This window comes from Thalassophryne amazonica, chromosome 20 (genome assembly GCF_902500255.1).
Source record: "Thalassophryne amazonica chromosome 20, fThaAma1.1, whole genome shotgun sequence".
NCBI classification, from domain to species: Eukaryota; Metazoa; Chordata; class Actinopteri; order Batrachoidiformes; family Batrachoididae; genus Thalassophryne; species Thalassophryne amazonica.
The window spans coordinates 26,162,209-26,179,386 of NC_047122.1; the positions used below are offsets into that span (position 1 = coordinate 26,162,209).

Genomic DNA, 17,178 nt, shown 5'->3' on the forward strand with positions numbered 1-17,178 from the left:
CGTAATTGTGGAACGAGCTCTGAAGACGTAACACATATACAGTCCACCATTTTTACTGTTTCAGGAACTTTTAGTAACAACAATAAAAAAAAAAATCTCAGGATATTATTGTAAAACCACTTTTTGATGGAAAAGTTTTTCCCACTTTCAAAGATTTCATCAAAAAAAAAAAAATCTGTTACTGAAATTGGAAAGTTGAATTTTTAAGCCTACAGACATGGTTTTATTGTTGGGAAAGTGTAGTGACACGGACCCACAACAGGGGGCGTAAATGAATGGACAATGGAAGGAGTTAAATTAGAACACTTTACTGTTGTGAATGCCGCAACCAAACACAGCAGATTACAGAATGTACACAAGTCAATCAATAAAGGTGTCGTGTGGGCAGGCTCGACGATAGGAGACGCCCGTCTGGAGACGAACCGGAACCACACGATTTCCACCGCCACCGAACCCGAGGGATACTGGAGCTGCCAAGTCCCGAAGTCCCCAGGTGGCCACCGTTTCGGCGTGTCGGATCTGGTACTGCTGGCGAAGAACAAAAACAGTCAAGTGTGGGTGTGTGTACACCCAGTAACAATTATGGTGGGAATTCCACCTCCACCTCTCACTCAATACGTGTTAGCAGCGATCCCTCAGAGGAAAAGAGTGCCGTCCTGCACTCACACAGCCTCCACAAACTAAGGACCGGTACTCCTGCAAACACTCACAATAGATAGATTTAGTAAATTACCACAAAGGCTGAGGATATTACCTCTTGATGAAGATGATATCTCGGCAATGTGGTGGAGGTGTCTTCCTGCTTTTATTCCAGATGTGAAGTAGATGATCAGTGACAGCTGTCAAGGTTGATGGGTGACAGCTGTCACCTCGGCAGTTCCTGGAGGCGGCAGCGCCCTCTCGTGCCTGAAGCCCGCACTTCAGGCACTGCGCCCTCTGGTGGTGGGCCAGCAGTACCTCCTCTTCTGGCGGCCCACACAACATTTATTTTACGTGTCACTGCCAGTTGTGATCTGAAAATGAACCTAGATTCTAATTTGCAAACCACTTTGTCACCACACTCAACCAATGTGCTGATTCAAGAAAGAACAAGACGTGACACAAGAAACGCTTGATGTTTTTACTTTGTCACGTTTATTTTTGTGATTGACTTTCTGATGACACCTGAGGGCTTTATGGTCAGAACATCATCTGTCTGCCTTCACCTTCAGCACAGAATTCTGTGGAAGAAACGTTTAAATACAACAACAAAATAACATTAATAATAATAACCTGAATTGTTTGTGTGACATCATCTGAAGTCCCAAAAGTTCTCAGTCCTCGAGAAAAATGTGTGGAGCTTGATCTGTATGATTGGTTCAAACTTAAAGCTGAAGCACCTGCTTCCTGAAATGTTGCAGGTCCTCCTCTTTCACAAATGTCTTTTTGGCTGCAAAGAAACAAACAAACAAAAAACTTCAAGAATTTGCTGACTGCAGTCAGATTCGCTTTTTTCCGTTTTCAGTCATGCTATCGTACCGTACAGGTGAAAGACACAGATCTGAAACTTCTCATCTCTGATGGTTGTTGGAAACCCAAACATCTTCTGGATCGTGGAGGAAGTAGAGGAAGGTGATATTATTGTTGATGATGAAATAGTCACTGTAGGTCGGCAGCATCTGGAAAACCATTTCCTGTGTTCTTGCTGCAAAGTCAAAATTAAAGTTTAAAATGTGACTCTGTAACAGCAGGAAAACTCTCAAACAGCAACAGCCTGTGTGCCAGGATATTAAAATTAAAACTGCAAAGCAACAGTTTAATATCTCAAAAACCACAATATCAAAAATGCAAAATGAAACAGGAGATTTTGATGGCCCCTTCACACATAACACAAAAGATGCAGAAACTGGAAGAAAATCCACAAACCAAAACGAAATGGGTAACCACAAAATATTCCACCTGCTGGTGGAGGGATGTACAGTTGAACAGATGTGCACGATACAATGGCAATGGTTTTGTGCACACTCGTGTTCATGGGCACGAACACAGTGCGAGTACGTGGAAAGTCGCACACACAGCAGTGGAGCAAAAAATTAATGAAACACCACAATTTATAATACTTAATTTTTGTTATAAAGAGCAGATTTAGCCTTCGCCTAGACGTACACCAGGAAGTAATGAAATGACGTGGATTATTGTTCTCCCTTTTATGTTTTACATGAATTGCCTCATGTGCTTGTCTCATGAAGAGCTGGCCGACTCGCGTCACATAAAGAGGCAGCTCCTGTCTCATGAAGAATCGGCTCCAGTGTCATTGAGTCACATCAGCGACTGCATCACTGCAGATGCTGCACCGATCCGTCTGTCGATCTGCCAGACTGCCTGAAATTTTGGCCTCGGGGTTAGAGAATATTCAATCAGTAGATAGTCTTGCGGATGGCTTGAACTCAGCGCTCAAGGCCACACTGGACAAGGTTGCGCCTCCTCTCTTGAGGACACGCCTTCCCAAGGCATACTCACCTTGGATTAATGGTTACCTGCGTGACCTTAGGCAGAAGGCTCGAGGTTTTGAACGGAAATGCCGTCGTTCTAAGTTAGAGGTGTTCCATCTTGCATGGCGAGATGCTGTCTTGGATTATAAGCAGGCACTACTGGCTACAAAGCGTGCCTATTATTCTGATTTGATTAATAAAAATAAGCATAATTCCAAGTTTTTGTTTGAAACTGTAGCACTTCTTATTCATGGACAGCCACCTGTTATTCACTCTCCTTTCTCAGCACAGGACTTCTTGGATTACTTCGAGAAGAAATTGAGGATATTAGGTTGAGTATATCTCAGCAGGCTTTGGCCCAACCACTGCATACTGCTGTGGAGGTGGATGCGCCCACTGAGGTGGTATCCAGATTTACAGATTTTGATGGTATCTCGCTAGGCGCACTGACGAAGCTTGTGACGTCTACTAAAAGCACAACCTGTTTAATTGATCCTATACCAACAAAACTGTTTAAGGACCTGTGGCCCATTCTTGGACCAACTGTGCTGGAAATTATAAATCTCTCATTAACTTCTGGATCTGTTCCTAAGTGTTTTAAGTCTGCAGTGATCAAACCATTACTTAAAAAAATCTAATCTCGACCCTAGTGTATTGAAGAATTATAGACCGATATCAAATATGTCATTTTGTTCTAAAATCCTGGAAAAAGTGGTCTCGCGACAGCTGGTGGACTACCTCACTGAGAATAATCTTTCTGAGCCACTGCAGTCTGCTTTTAGAAAATTTCACTCCACAGAGACAGCACTTACTAAAGTAGTGAATGACCTTTTGCGAGCAATGGACTCGGATATCACTACGGTCTGCTGGATCTTAGTGCTGCATTTGACACTATGGATTACCATATTCTACTCAATAGGCTGGAGAATCACTTTGGGATTACTGGAACTGCTCTTGCATGGTTGACATCGTACCTGTCCAGTCGTTCCTACTGTGTATTGTGTAATGGAACCTCCTCCGATCGTAGAGACATGAAGTTTGGGGTTCCTCAGGGATCCGTTTTGGGCCCCTTGCTTTTTTCTCTTTATGTAGCACCCCTCGGGAATATATTGCGGCGTTTTGGGATTCCCTTTCATTGCTATGCTGATGACACTCAATTGTATATGCCAATAACTGCTGGTAATCTTACTCACATAAAATCCTTGGAAGATTGTCTTGCATCAGTAAGAAGTTGGATGTCTAGTAACTTCCTACTTTTAAATTCTGATAAGACTGAAGTTATGGTTTTTGGTCCAGCGAGATATCGGCATCAATTTGATCAGCTAGCATTTAGCTTAGGTCCGTGTGTTATACATCATACGGATAAAGTGAGGAACCTTGGAGTAATTTTTGATCCTGCGTTGTCCTTTGATCTCCACATTAGAGACATTACAAGGACTGCCTTCTTCCATTTGCGAAATATAGCGAGGATTCATCCTATTCTGTCTATGGCTGATGCTGAGACTTTGATTCTGTTGTGTGTTGGGGGGTGTGGCTGGATATTTTGGTGTTCTTTTCTTTTCTTTGCTCTTCAGGTGGCATGGAAACTGATTTGTCTGTGGAGAAGGTGCTGGCTGAAGAGTCTCACCCTCATCAACATCATGTGTAGCACCTGTGACGGGTGCTCATATGCAACCTTAAAGACTTTCAGCTGAAGCAGATAATTGGATGGCGTTCTGCATTTAAGTCATGTGTGATTCAAGCAGAACTGCCGGGAACTCGACCTTGTGATGTTCGTTTGTGAGACGCTGAGGACCGCGCCTGTGTTTGACACATCGAGCCCGTGAAGCAAGGAAGGGTGAGGACACATGCTGTCAGCACACATTAAAGGTAATTAAGTGTTTGACTAATTGTTGATAGTAACTTGGTGTTTTGTTACACAGTATACTTGAATTGTGATGAGAATTGTGCAGCTTGCTTCTCACTGCTGTGGCGTGCGGATAAGTGATCCTCCACCTGTTATGAGAAGCTGCTCATTTGCATAAAGTTAAAAAAGATACAGACCTGAATGTGTTGCTGATAGCGTGTGTCTTTTGAAAGATATTGTTGTAACTGCTGACTTACCTCACCTCTTCTTTGCTTCACAGAGAGTCAGTTTGTTGTGTCCACCTGGGGGGTGTTTGGCGGTGGTAGTGGGTCCAGGAGCGCCGGGCTTTGATCCTTGCGGGCGCTGGAGAGCGTGCCAACAGTCACTCCACCAGAAGGACGCTATTTTTGTTTTTACACTTTTTATACACAGCGGGTGTAATAAATATATTGTTTTTGGAACCGCTTTTCTGGTTATTTGTAGCACTGGGTTCTGTCTGACGCAGGTCCGCTCCTCAACCCACGTCGACACATAACAGATTCATGCGTTTGTCTCTTCTAGATTGGACTATTGTAATGCTCTATTCTCTGGCTTACCGCAGTCCAGGATCAGGGGTCTTCAATTGGTTCAGAATGCTGCTGCCAGACTTTTGACACGGAGCAGAAAGTTTGACCACATTATGCCAATCTTGGCGTCCCTGCACTGGCTTCCTGTTTCTGCAAGATCGGATTTTAAAGTACTGATTTTAGTTTATAAAATTGTTCATGGACTTGCACCTCCCTATCTGGCTGACTTGATAAGCCCCCTATGTACCAGCTCGGGCCCTGCGTTCTCAGGGTGCAGGACTTCTGTGTGTTCCCAGGATGAATAAAAAGTCTGCCGGTCACAGAGCTTTTTCCTATCATGCCCCAGCTCTGTGGAACGATCTGCCGGCACACATTCGGCAGTCGGACACTGTGGAGACCTTTAAATCACGTTTAAAGACTCATTTATTTTCCCTGTTTTATCATTAGTGTTATGATGTGTTTTTAATCTTGTATTCTTTTACTGCTGTCTTTCTTTTATGGTTGTTTTTATTGTGTTTTAAATTTTTAATTGTTTTTTATGTTGTGAAGCGCCTTGAGACGATTTTGTCGTGAATTGGCGCTATATAAATTAATAAATTTGAATTTTGAATTTGAAATTTGATCTCACACTCCATCCGTCCCTCACTTGTGAACAAGACCCCAAGATACTTAAACTCCTCCACTTAAGGCAAGAATACTCCACCAACCTGAAGAGGGCAAGGCACCTTTTTCCGGTCGAGACCATGACCTCGGATTTGAAGGTGCTGATATTCACACCCCCTTTTCTACTTTTTTTTTGCTAATAGCCCAATTTCATAGACTTAAGAGTGTGCATATCATGGATGCTTGGTCTTGTTGGATTTGTGAGAATATACTGAATCTACTGGTACCTTGTTTCCCATGTAACAATAAGAAATATACTCAAAACCTGGATTCATCTTTTTAGTCACATAGCACTACTATTATTCTGAACACTACTGTACTTCAGCTCGCAATATCGGGGAGTTCAACTAAATTTGTTGGTCCAGAGCCGGTTGTTGGGGTGTCAACCGTCAACAGCTCAGAAGGCTGCATTTCAGAACTGGATTAGGAAACAGCACCACAAACAATGGCAGTGCTTGAATGACTGCAGGCATGCAAGGCAGCTCATTGAAGGACCAGACCTAAGGTTTTCCAGGGAGTGAGTTGGCCTCGTCTCTGCTGGGCTGATAGTCCAATGCCTCTTCCCTAACCCTAACCTACCCTATATTTAATATTTGATTTGATACATTGTTCAGTAAAATTAGGAGGATGCCTGTTTTAGTGAGGTGGATAAAACAGTGGATCATCTATGTTAAAGTTGATTTGGGTGTTACGACTATAAAATGTGACCTACTGGAAAAAATATACACAGATTAAGGTGCGTTAAGTCTTTTGAATTTTTAAGAGAGCTTCCAAGCTGAAATTTTCACAATAATAGCGAATTTACAGAAAAGCGACTTTTTTTTTGTTATCTTCCGATGCGCTTAAAGTTTTACTTTTTCTAAATTCAGAAAGACTTTTAATCTGGCTCCAACAAACTTTTGAAAAGCTACCAGAAACCATTTTCAAAAAACACCTTCCACCTCTGATGACGGAGCTGATTTCAAACCTGACTGCAAGCAGCCATCCTGTTGGTAAATCCAGCCGACCCAAGCCTTTGGGATCACACTGGGAAACCGCTGAGTTAACCCCTTGACCCAAGTGAGCACGCTGCAGAACCGACATCAACGAAAGATGGACGGGCCGTCCGAACCACATTCTCAATGGACCAGCTAAGTAATCCAGTTAAAGGTTCCAGAAAAAGTGTTTGTTGTTAATGGATATAAAGTGGCTCCTTATTATTATTATTATTCTTACTTTTAAACATATTCATACGTTCATTTAATATTTTTTCTTAATAATTGGCTTCAAATTTCATCATTAAATTCTAATCAGATTTATTCACTTAAAGTCTTTAAGCTTTATCGCTCTCTCTCTTTCAACGTCTCATGAGTGAGTAAAAAATTGTATCCATGAATGAATTTATTTTAATCACTGTCCACAAAAATGCCAGTAAACTGTTCATTTCTATATAATTGTAAATAAATTGTAAATATTTATGCTGTGGTTCAGTTTGTGTTCAAAAGGAAACCTTTGGTTAATCCTATTGGGAATTCATGACTTTCAGATCAGAGACTGATTACATGAGACTGATTAAATTAAACTGAGACTGATTAATTAATGAATGTTTAAATTAAAGTACCTATGCTATAAATAGGTGTTGCCCCGAATAATAATTAAATAATAAGTATTAAACCCTAAATTGTTAATTATTTTGGTGACTCATCAGATTGGAACCTAATCCGATCTAATTCAATTTGGGAGTTTAACTGCTTATTCACTGCAATCTTTATGGTCCCCTGTGTGGAGGCTTTTATTAAATAAGTACGCTAGAGAGAAAGATGACCCACCTTATGTCAAAAGTGATTTATGGCCCTGTCAGCCAATCAGAATCGATGACGTCACTATGTCCCGCCCCTAAGCCCCTCCTCCAAGCCCCGCCCCTTATGACATCACAGCCAATCAGAATCGATTACGTCACTATGTCCTGCCCCTAAGCCCCCGCCCCCGGCTCCTCCCCTAGTCCCGCCCCTGGCTCCTCCCCTAGCCCCACCCCCAAGCTCCTCCCCTAACCCTGCCCCAAGCACCGCCTCCAAGCCCTACCTCCCCTCCCACCCAGGTCTAATATTTTAATGTCATTTTATTTCATAAATTAAAGAATGATTAAAAATACCTAGATCTTTTTAATGTATTAAAGAATTAACTAATTCTGAAATAATTAAACATAAATCAGTGTCTATTATCTAATACCCCTTTAATATTTTTAATTCTTAAATTAAAGCGCCTCCTTTTATGGTTTTTTAATGCCTCAATTAAAGAAGGAATAAAAAATACTGTATCTTACGCATAATTATGGGAGGTTTTCTTCAATTTAGTGATTAAACACGAATATTTTAATACGCCTTTAATATTTCTTAATTCTTAAATTATCGCGTTTCCTTTTCTGTTTTTTTAATTCGTAAATTAAAGAAGGGAAACAAATAGCCGTCTCTCTCGGGTGTAAGTCTTTGCAGCAAGACGGTCAAATACCCACGCATAGAGCTGCTCGCGGAAACATGACCCCACGGCTGTAATACCTGTTGCAGACGCTAGCTGTGTCTGTGTGTGCGTGCGTGTGTGTGTGTGTGTTTTGGAGGCGTGTGTGTGTGTGTGTCAGGCCAGATGGTCTTTTATAACATAGTAGAGAAGCGTTCGTCACGCTTGTTTGAAGGCTGAAAAAACAAAGCTCCTTCTCACTCACGCCAGGAGAATCTTGATGTCTTCAGGGTGTATTAAAAACTAACCAGGAGAAAGCTGCTTTCAAGAACAGTTTCATTTATTTTTTGACCCACTTCAGATGTTTCTTGGTCAGAATGAGGTGGTAAAGCAGGAACTTGCAGCGATACAAGTGAGCAAAGAAAATGTTTAGATTTAGGACTTAACATCCAAGCTGCTGGCATGTGAACGTTACCGTGAAGTGTTGAGATAAGGATTTGATGTTTGAATCCCAAAATGTGTAAAATATAATAAGTTGACTTTACAAAAAAAAATATGCGAACTTGTTGCCTTAGAAAAGTGGCACTGAGCAGACTTGAGTTTATTATACGCAGCTGGAGACATAATAATCATCTATCAGCTATTTTACGGCGACAGCCTGATGGTTACCCTTTAATAAACATGGACGTATGCTTTTTTCTTCAGGTAACTGGAACAAGTGCTTTTTTTCTTAATGTTTTCCTTCACGTATGTTGTGTTTAATAAACATGAACGTATACTTTTTTTCTTCATGTAAGTGGACCAAATACTTTTTTCTTAATGTTTTCCTTCACGTATGCTGTGTTTAATAAACATGAACAATTGCTTTTTTCTCTGTGTGTGTGACTTTAATGAATGTAATAAAGCACATATTCTAAACCTTATACAGCCTGTGTTCTTTCCTATAATATTGTTGAAAAGGGTAAATTGTTTTTCAAATGAGGTTTTTTGTGAAAAACACTTACTGGTACCTTTTGCTCTAAAAATACCATCTGGCCTGACACCCAGCCACCCTGTCGGGAGTGACGGAGAAGAAACTTTGTTTTTTTCCGCCTTCATCACCTCGGGGCGGCATCTCCGATCAGCGGGTGTCCCGCAGCCCCCTGATCGACTGGGTAATATCTTAAAAGAAACACCATTTGGCGTGAGTGAGACCAAAGTTTGTTGATTTTTCGGGTTCATCACCTCGGGGCAGCATCTCCGATCAGCGGGTGTCCCGCACACCATGATCGATCGGCTAATATCTTAAAAGAAACACCATTTGGCGTGAGTGAGAAGGAGCTTTGTTTTTTCAGCCTTCAAACAAGCGTGACGAACGCTTCTCTACTATGTTATAAAAGACCATCTGGCCTGACACACACACACACACACACACACACACACACCCCTCCGAAACACACACACACGCACGCACGCACACACAGACACAGCTAGCGTCTGCAACAGGTATTACAGCCGTGGGGTCATGCTTAGCCGCCGTTAGTTCCCCCCTGGCAGATCCCGAGCAGCCGGGAAAGCAGGCCGACTGGGTGACTGTGAGGAGGAAGCGTAGCCCTAAACAGAAGCCCCGTGTACACCGCCAACCTGTTCACATCTCTAACCGTTTTTCTCCACTCGACGACACACCCGCCGAGGATCAAACTCTGGTTATTGGCGACTCTGTTTTGAGAAATGTTAAGTTAGCGACACCAGCAACCATAGTCAATTGTCTTCCGGGGGCCAGAGCAGGCGACATTGAAGGAAATTTGAAACTGCTGGCTAAGGCTAAGCGTAAATTTGGTAAGATTGTAATTCACGTCGGCAGTAATGACACCCGGTTACGCCAATCGGAGGTCACTAAAATTAACATTAAATCGGTGTGTAACTTTGCAAAAACAATGTCGGACTCTGTAGTTTTCTCTGGGCCCCTCCCCAATCGGACCGGGAGTGACATGTTTAGCCGCATGTTCTCCTTGAATTGCTGGCTGTCTGAGTGGTGTCCAAAAAATGAGGTGGGCTTCATAGATAATTGGCAAAGCTTCTGGGGAAAACCTGGTCTTGTTAGGAGAGACGGCACCCATCCCACTTTGGATGGAGCAGCTCTCATTTCTAGAAATCTGGCCAATTTTCTTAAATCCTCCAAACCGTGACTATCCAGGGTTGGGACCAGGAAGCAGAGTTGTAGTCTTACACACCTCTCTGCAGCTTCTCTCCCCCTGCCATCCCCTCATTACCCCATCCCCGTAGAGATGGTGCCTGCTCCCAGACTACCAATAACCAGCAAAAATCTATTTAAGCATAAAAATTCAAAAAGAAAAAATAATATAGCACCTTCAACTGTACCACAGACTAAAACAGTTAAATGTGGTCTATTAAACATTAGGTCTCTCTCCTCTAAGTCCCTGTTGGTAAATGATATAATAATTGATCAACATATTGATTTATTCTGCCTAACAGAAACCTGGTTACAGCAGGATGAATATGTTAGTTTAAATGAGTCAACACCCCCGAGTCACACTAACTATCAGAATGCTCGTAGCACGGGCCGGGGCGGAGGATTACCAGCAATCTTCCATTCCAGCTTATTAATTAATCAAAAACCCAGACAGAGCTTTAATTCATTTGAAAGCTTGTCTCTTAGTCTTGTCCATCCAAATTGGAAGTCCCAAAAACCAGTTTTATTTGTTATTATCTATCGTCCACCTGGTCGTTACTGTGAGTTTCTCTGTGAATTTTCAGACCTTTTGTCTGACTTAGTGCTTAGCTCAGATAAGATAATTATAGTGAGCGATTTTAACATCCACACAGATGCTGAGAATGACAGCCTCAACACTGCATTTAATCTATTATTAGACTCTATTGGCTTTGCTCAAAAAGTAAATGAGTCCACCCACCACTTTAATCATATCTTAGATCTTGTTCTGACTTATGGTATGGAAATAGAAGACTTAACAGTATTCCCTAAAAACTCCCTTCTGTCTGATCATTTCTTAATAACATTTACATTTACTCTGATGGACTACCCAGCAGTGGGGAATAAGTTTCATTACACTAGAAGTCTTTCAGAAAGCGCTGTAACTAGGTTTAAGGATATGATTCCTTCTTTATGTTCTCTAATGCCATATACCAACACAGTGCAGAGTAGCTACCTAAACTCTGTAAGGGAGATAGAGTATCTCGTCAATAGTTTTACATCCTCATTGAAGACAACTTTGGATGCTGTAGCTCCTCTGAAAAAGAGAGCTTTAAATCAGAAGTGTCTGACTCCGTGGTATAACTCACAAACTCGTAGCTTAAAGCAGATAACCCGTAAGTTGGAGAGGAAATGGCGTCTCACTAATTTAGAAGATCTTCACTTAGCCTGGAAAAAGAGTCTGTTGCTCTATAAAAAAGCCCTCCGTAAAGCTAGGACATCTTTCTACTCATCACTAATTGAAGAAAATAAGAACAACCCCAGGTTTCTTTTCAGCACTGTAGCCAGGCTGACAAAGAGTCAGAGCTCTATTGAGCTGAGTATTCCATTAACTTTAACTAGTAATGACTTCATGACTTTCTTTGCTAACAAAATTTTAACTATTAGAGAAAAAATTACTCATAACCATCCCAAAGACGTATCGTTATCTTTGGCTGCTTTCAGTGATGCCGGTATTTGGTTAGACTCTTTCTCTCCGATTGTTCTGTCTGAGTTATTTTCATTAGTTACTTCATCCAAACCATCAACATGTTTATTAGACCCCATTCCTACCAGGCTGCTCAAGGAAGCCCTACCATTATTTAATGCTTCGATCTTAAATATGATCAATCTATCTTTGTTAGTTGGCTATGTACCACAGGCTTTTAAGGTGGCAGTAATTAAACCATTACTTAAAAAGCCATCACTTGACCCAGCTATCTTAGCTAATTATAGGCCAATCTCCAACCTTCCTTTTCTCTCAAAAATTCTTGAAAGGGTAGTTGTAAAACAGCTAACTGATCATCTGCAGAGGAATGGTCTATTTGAAGAGTTTTAGTCAGGTTTTAGAATTCATCATAGTACAGAAACAGCATTAGTGAAGGTTACAAATGATCTTCTTATGGCCTCGGACAGTGGACTCATCTCTGTGCTTGTTCTGTTAGACCTCAGTGCTGCTTTTGATACTGTTGACCATAAAATTTTATTACAGAGATTAGAGCATGCCATAGGTATTAAAGGCACTGCGCTGCAGTGGTTTGAATCATATTTGTCTAATAGATTACAATTTGTTCATGTAAATGGGGAATCTTCTTCACAGACTAAAGTTAATTATGGAGTTCCACAAGGTTCTGTGCTAGGACCAATTTTATTCACTTTATACATGCTTCCCTTAGGCAGTATTATTAGACGGTATTGCTTAAATTTTCATTGTTACGCAGATGATACCCAGCTTTATCTATCCATGAAGCCAGAGGACACACACCAATTAGCTAAACTGCAGGATTGTCTTACAGACATAAAGACATGGATGACCTCTAATTTCCTGCTTTTAAACTCCGATAAAACTGAAGTTATTGTACTTGGCCCCACAAATCTTAGAAACATGGTGTCTAACCAGATCCTTACTCTGGATGGCATTACCCTGACCTCTAGTAATACTGTGAGAAATCTTGGAGTCATTTTTGATCAGGATATGTCATTCAAAGCGCATATTAAACAAATATGTAGGACTGCTTTTTTGCATTTACGCAATATCTCTAAAATCAGAAAGGTCTTGTCTCAGAGTGATGCTGAAAAACTAATTCATGCATTTATTTCCTCTAGGCTGGACTATTGTAATTCATTATTATCAAGTTGTCCTAAAAGTTCCCTAAAAAGCCTTCAGTTAATTCAAAATGCTGTAGCTAGAGTACAGACAGTACAGTACAGACACCCTCTCTACTTTTAAGATTAGGCTTAAAACTTTCCTTTTTGCTAAAGCTTATAGTTAGGGCTGGATCAGGTGACCCTGAACCATCCCTTAGTTATGCTGCTATAGACGTAGACTGCTGGGGGGTTCCCATGATGCACTGTTTCTTTCTCTTTTTGCTCTGTATGCACCACTCTGCATTTAATCATTAGTGATCGATCTCTGCTCCCCTCCACAGCATGTCTTTTTCCTGGTTCTCTCCCTCAGCCCCAACCAGTCCCAGCAGAAGACTGCCCCTCCCTGAGCCTGGTTCTGCTGGAGGTTTCTTCCTGTTAAAAGGGAGTTTTTCCTTCCCACTGTAGCCAAGTGCTTGCTCACAGGGGGTCGTTTTGACCGTTGGGGTTTTACATAATTATTGTATGGCCTTGCCTTACAATATAAAGCGCCTTGGGGCAACTGTTTGTTGTGATTTGGCGCTATATAAAAAAATTGATTGATTGATTGATTGATTGATGTTTCCGCGAGCAGCTCTATGCGTGGGTATTTGACCGTCTTGCTGCAAAGACTTACACCCGAGAGAGACAGCTATTTGTTTCCCTTCTTTAATTTACGAATTAAAAAAACAGAAAAGGAAACGCGATAATTTAAGAATTAAGAAATATTAAAGGCGTATAAAAATATTCGTGTTTAATCACTAAATTGAAGAAAACCTCCCATAATTATGCATAAGATACGGTATTTTTTATTCCTTCTTTAATTGAGGCATTAAAAAACCATAAACGGAGGCGCTTTAATTTAAGAATTAAAAATATTAAAGGGGTATTAGATAATAGACACTGATTTATGTTTAATTATTTCAGAATTAGTTAATTCTTTAATACATTAAAAAGATCTAGGTATTTTTAATCATTCTTTAATTCATGAAATAAAATGACATTAAAATATTAGACCCGGGTGGGAGGGGAGGTAGGGCTTGGAGGCGGTGCTTGGGGCGGGGTTAGGGGAGGACCTTGGGGGTGGGGCTAGGGGAGGAGCTAGGGGCGGGACTAGGGGAGGAGCTGGGGGCGCGGCTTAGGGGCAGGACATAGTGACGTAATTGATTCTGATTGGCTGTGATGTCATAAGGGGCGGGGCTTGGAGGCAGGACTAGGGGAGAGGCTTAGGGGCGGGACATAGTGATGTCATCGATTCTGATTGGCTGACAGGGCCATAAATCACTTTTGACATAAGGTGGGTCATCTTTCTCTCTTACGATACATGTACCATGTTCTGCCACTGCCAGAATGGTATCACATGCTGTAATGACACTTGTGAGGACTAACTTTGTATGATATGCTGTTTGACTGTACATGTGTTGATAATGTGATTAGTAATGCCAATGTGATCGAAACAGTGAGTAAGTAAATGGTTGAGTTAATAAATTACTTTAATTAGTGTTATTTCTTGCCTCAAAGATGAATATTATAGAAAAAGAAAGCTACTCACCTCAGGATGTACAATTCAAATGCCAAAGGTTGTGCAAGACAAAGTACTTACCATGACTGCGATTCACAGCACACGCTACCATGTCATAAAAGTGCAAATGAAGAAATATATAATACTATCTGACAACTATACAGACAAGAATATCCAAGTATAACACCAACTGAAACATGTGAGAGAATGATACTTTTAAAAATTAATGCTAGGGTAAGGTTTCACTGGAGCATTTCCAACTTTTTCTGTGCTGTTGACGCAAAATGCGAAAATGGCTGATTTTGAAAGGGCCATAACTCAATAAAAAATAAAGATAGAGACATGATTGTGGTAACAAAATGTACACAATATGCACATTTTATATTCAACTTGAATACATTTATAGGCCCTAAAACTAATGTTTCTTAAGTTATTGTAGAAAAAGTGATTTTTGCGGGGGTCATCTTGGATTTATGCAAAATGCTCAAGGCTGACAGACGGTCAGCAGGTGGATTTTTTAAGCCTACCATATGGACTAAAACTTGGCATTACGGATTAGGGAAGAGGCGGTAGACTATCAGCCAAGCAGAGACTAGGCTACAAAATGGCCGATTGCTCATGATTACTCATGAAGTGCTCAATACATGCTGAATGTGCATGATACTGCCTGGATCAAAATCGCTTTAACACCCAATCATGCTGACGTCATGCAATTCGTGGGAGAGAACAAATTTAGGGTGTGTGAAGAACTTCTGAGTTATGCAATGACGAATGAACGTTTTACTCTTGAGTCAAACAGTAGACGCATTTTGTGATCAGACCACACCTGTGTGTGTGATCACATTTTAATCTAGAAAGGTTTTCAAAAGATGGAGGTAGAGTAGCAGCAGCTTCATTGATCTCTCCATCCATCCTGTGCAGTCTTTAGGTATTTTTCTTGTAGGTCACATTTCACAGTTGTAATACCCAAATCACAATCTACATAGATGATCCACTGTTGTATCTACCTCACTAAAAGTGGCATCCTGCTAATTTTACTGAAAAACATCTCAGATCAAGTATGAAATACGTATAAGAATTTATATAACGGCTGAGTAGATCCTTGTCTTTTGATTGGTGCTTTGTATGTCATGTGACGTGAATTATTCGTCCTATTCATGTTGTGTTGCATTTAGAGTACAATTTTGTTCCATTTACTGCACAAATTTGGTTCCAAACATTTGGTAGCTGCATGCTGCCAACCCCAGCCACGAGTGCGTGCAGCATTTAGCTAAACATGCAGAGTTTGTTTTGCTGATAGATGATAATTTGAAGTAGGTAATTGATGGTGCTAATTCTTTGAACACACACACACACACAAACACACACAAAACTAATCCACTGTGCTGTAAGCCAACTGGAGGCATGAAGAGCTGTTAGAAGGAAGTTAGAATGAAAAACTGAACTAATTTGTGGCGTGATTTTTTTCACTGCACTGAGGAAGTTCACAGTCTTTTTTTTTCTTTCTTTCTTTTCTTTAGAAGTACTCAAAGGTCGGTGCACGACATCTGGCAACTCCATCGTCAGAATTATTTTTGGACTCCTATTTAAAGTTCGTGTTGGATTGTTGACGTCAGAGCAGCAGTGATGCACCAAAGCTGGACAAATTTCTGAAATGTTTTGCTGGAGTACAGAAAATCTTCTTTTTTTGGGGGGGAGGTTCACAAAGTCAGTGTAATGATGCACCAAAACGTAAGTCCCTTTTCTGTTGTTTATAAATTAATATATCTAATGACAGTATCTATTTTAACTGTTATATAAAACATGAAATACCTGTACTATTGAACTCATAAACATTCCATTATTTGTATAATGTCAGAGAATTAGAAATTGACGTCGTGAACTTTAATAGTGTTCACGCCTCGTTTAGCCAAAACCTTAAACATTAAAACTACAGCAGTAATAAATATATAGATAGGCAGATAATGTTAAGTTTGCTGTTAGTGAATGTGAACACATCATGTCTTTATTCAGTGTTAACAATAATCATATTAAAAAAAAAAAAAGGTCAAACTCGCCATTTTCTTTGTCAAACTCACACAACAAAACATTCTGTAAACACGGGAAAAAACCTCACAATAAATAACATAAACACTTAGAAACCATTAAAGACTTCACTTGCTCTATCATCTGATCAATTTAGTGATTGTTATCACAGCAGACAGTTAAGCATGGTGGGGGCAGCATCATGCTGTGGGGATGTTTTTCAGTGGCAGGAACTGGGAGACTAATAGTAATAGTAATAGTATTGAGGGAACAATGAATGCAGCAATTTACAGAGATATCCTGGATGAAAACCTGCTCCAGAGCACTCTTGACCTCAGACTGAGGTGACAGTTCATCTTTCAGCAGAACAATGACCCTTTGCACACAACCAAGATATCAAAGGAGTGGCTTCAGGACAACTCTGTGAATGTCCCCGAGTGGCCCAGCCAGAGCCGAGACCTGAATCTTATTGAACATCTCTGCAGAGATCTGAAATTTTGTTGCAGTTCTGCGCTGTGGCCCATTTGACTGGGGTTTTTGGGGGTTGTTTTATCAGTGTCCCTCTTTAATCGAGTGCATGTTTAATTTCACCTTGTAGGTCATTCTTGTCTTGTGTGTTTTAGAGTAGGTCTGTCCACCTCTGAGTCCTCGTAGTTCTGTCTAGTTTTGTCTTCCTGTTGCACTGTGCACCTGCTCTCTTGTCTGTCTTTGTGCATGCGTGTGTGTGTGTGTGTGTGTGTGTCTGTGTGTGTGCATGTGTGAAGTGTTGTACACTTGTTCTTCTGTTTATATTTGTGTGTGTTCCAACCTGCGCACTTGTCACCTTCCTTTCTTTTCTC

At 40.8% G+C, this 17,178-nt stretch overlaps 1 protein-coding gene and 1 long non-coding RNA gene across 2 annotated transcripts in view; one reads left to right on the forward strand and one right to left on the reverse strand.

Annotated features, from left to right (window-relative positions):
- Positions 1–17,178, forward strand: part of LOC117501843 — a 105,016-nt gene that overhangs the window by 27,063 nt on the left and 60,775 nt on the right. The gene's annotated exons all lie outside the window — the stretch shown is intronic.
- The window catches only part of LOC117501844, a 197,568-nt gene that overhangs the window by 9,719 nt on the left and 170,671 nt on the right, over positions 1–17,178 (reverse strand). The window contains exon 4 of the long non-coding RNA XR_004558100.1: positions 1,152–1,220. This is a non-coding gene — a long non-coding RNA (uncharacterized LOC117501844). The remainder of the gene's footprint in view (positions 1–1,151; positions 1,221–17,178) is intronic.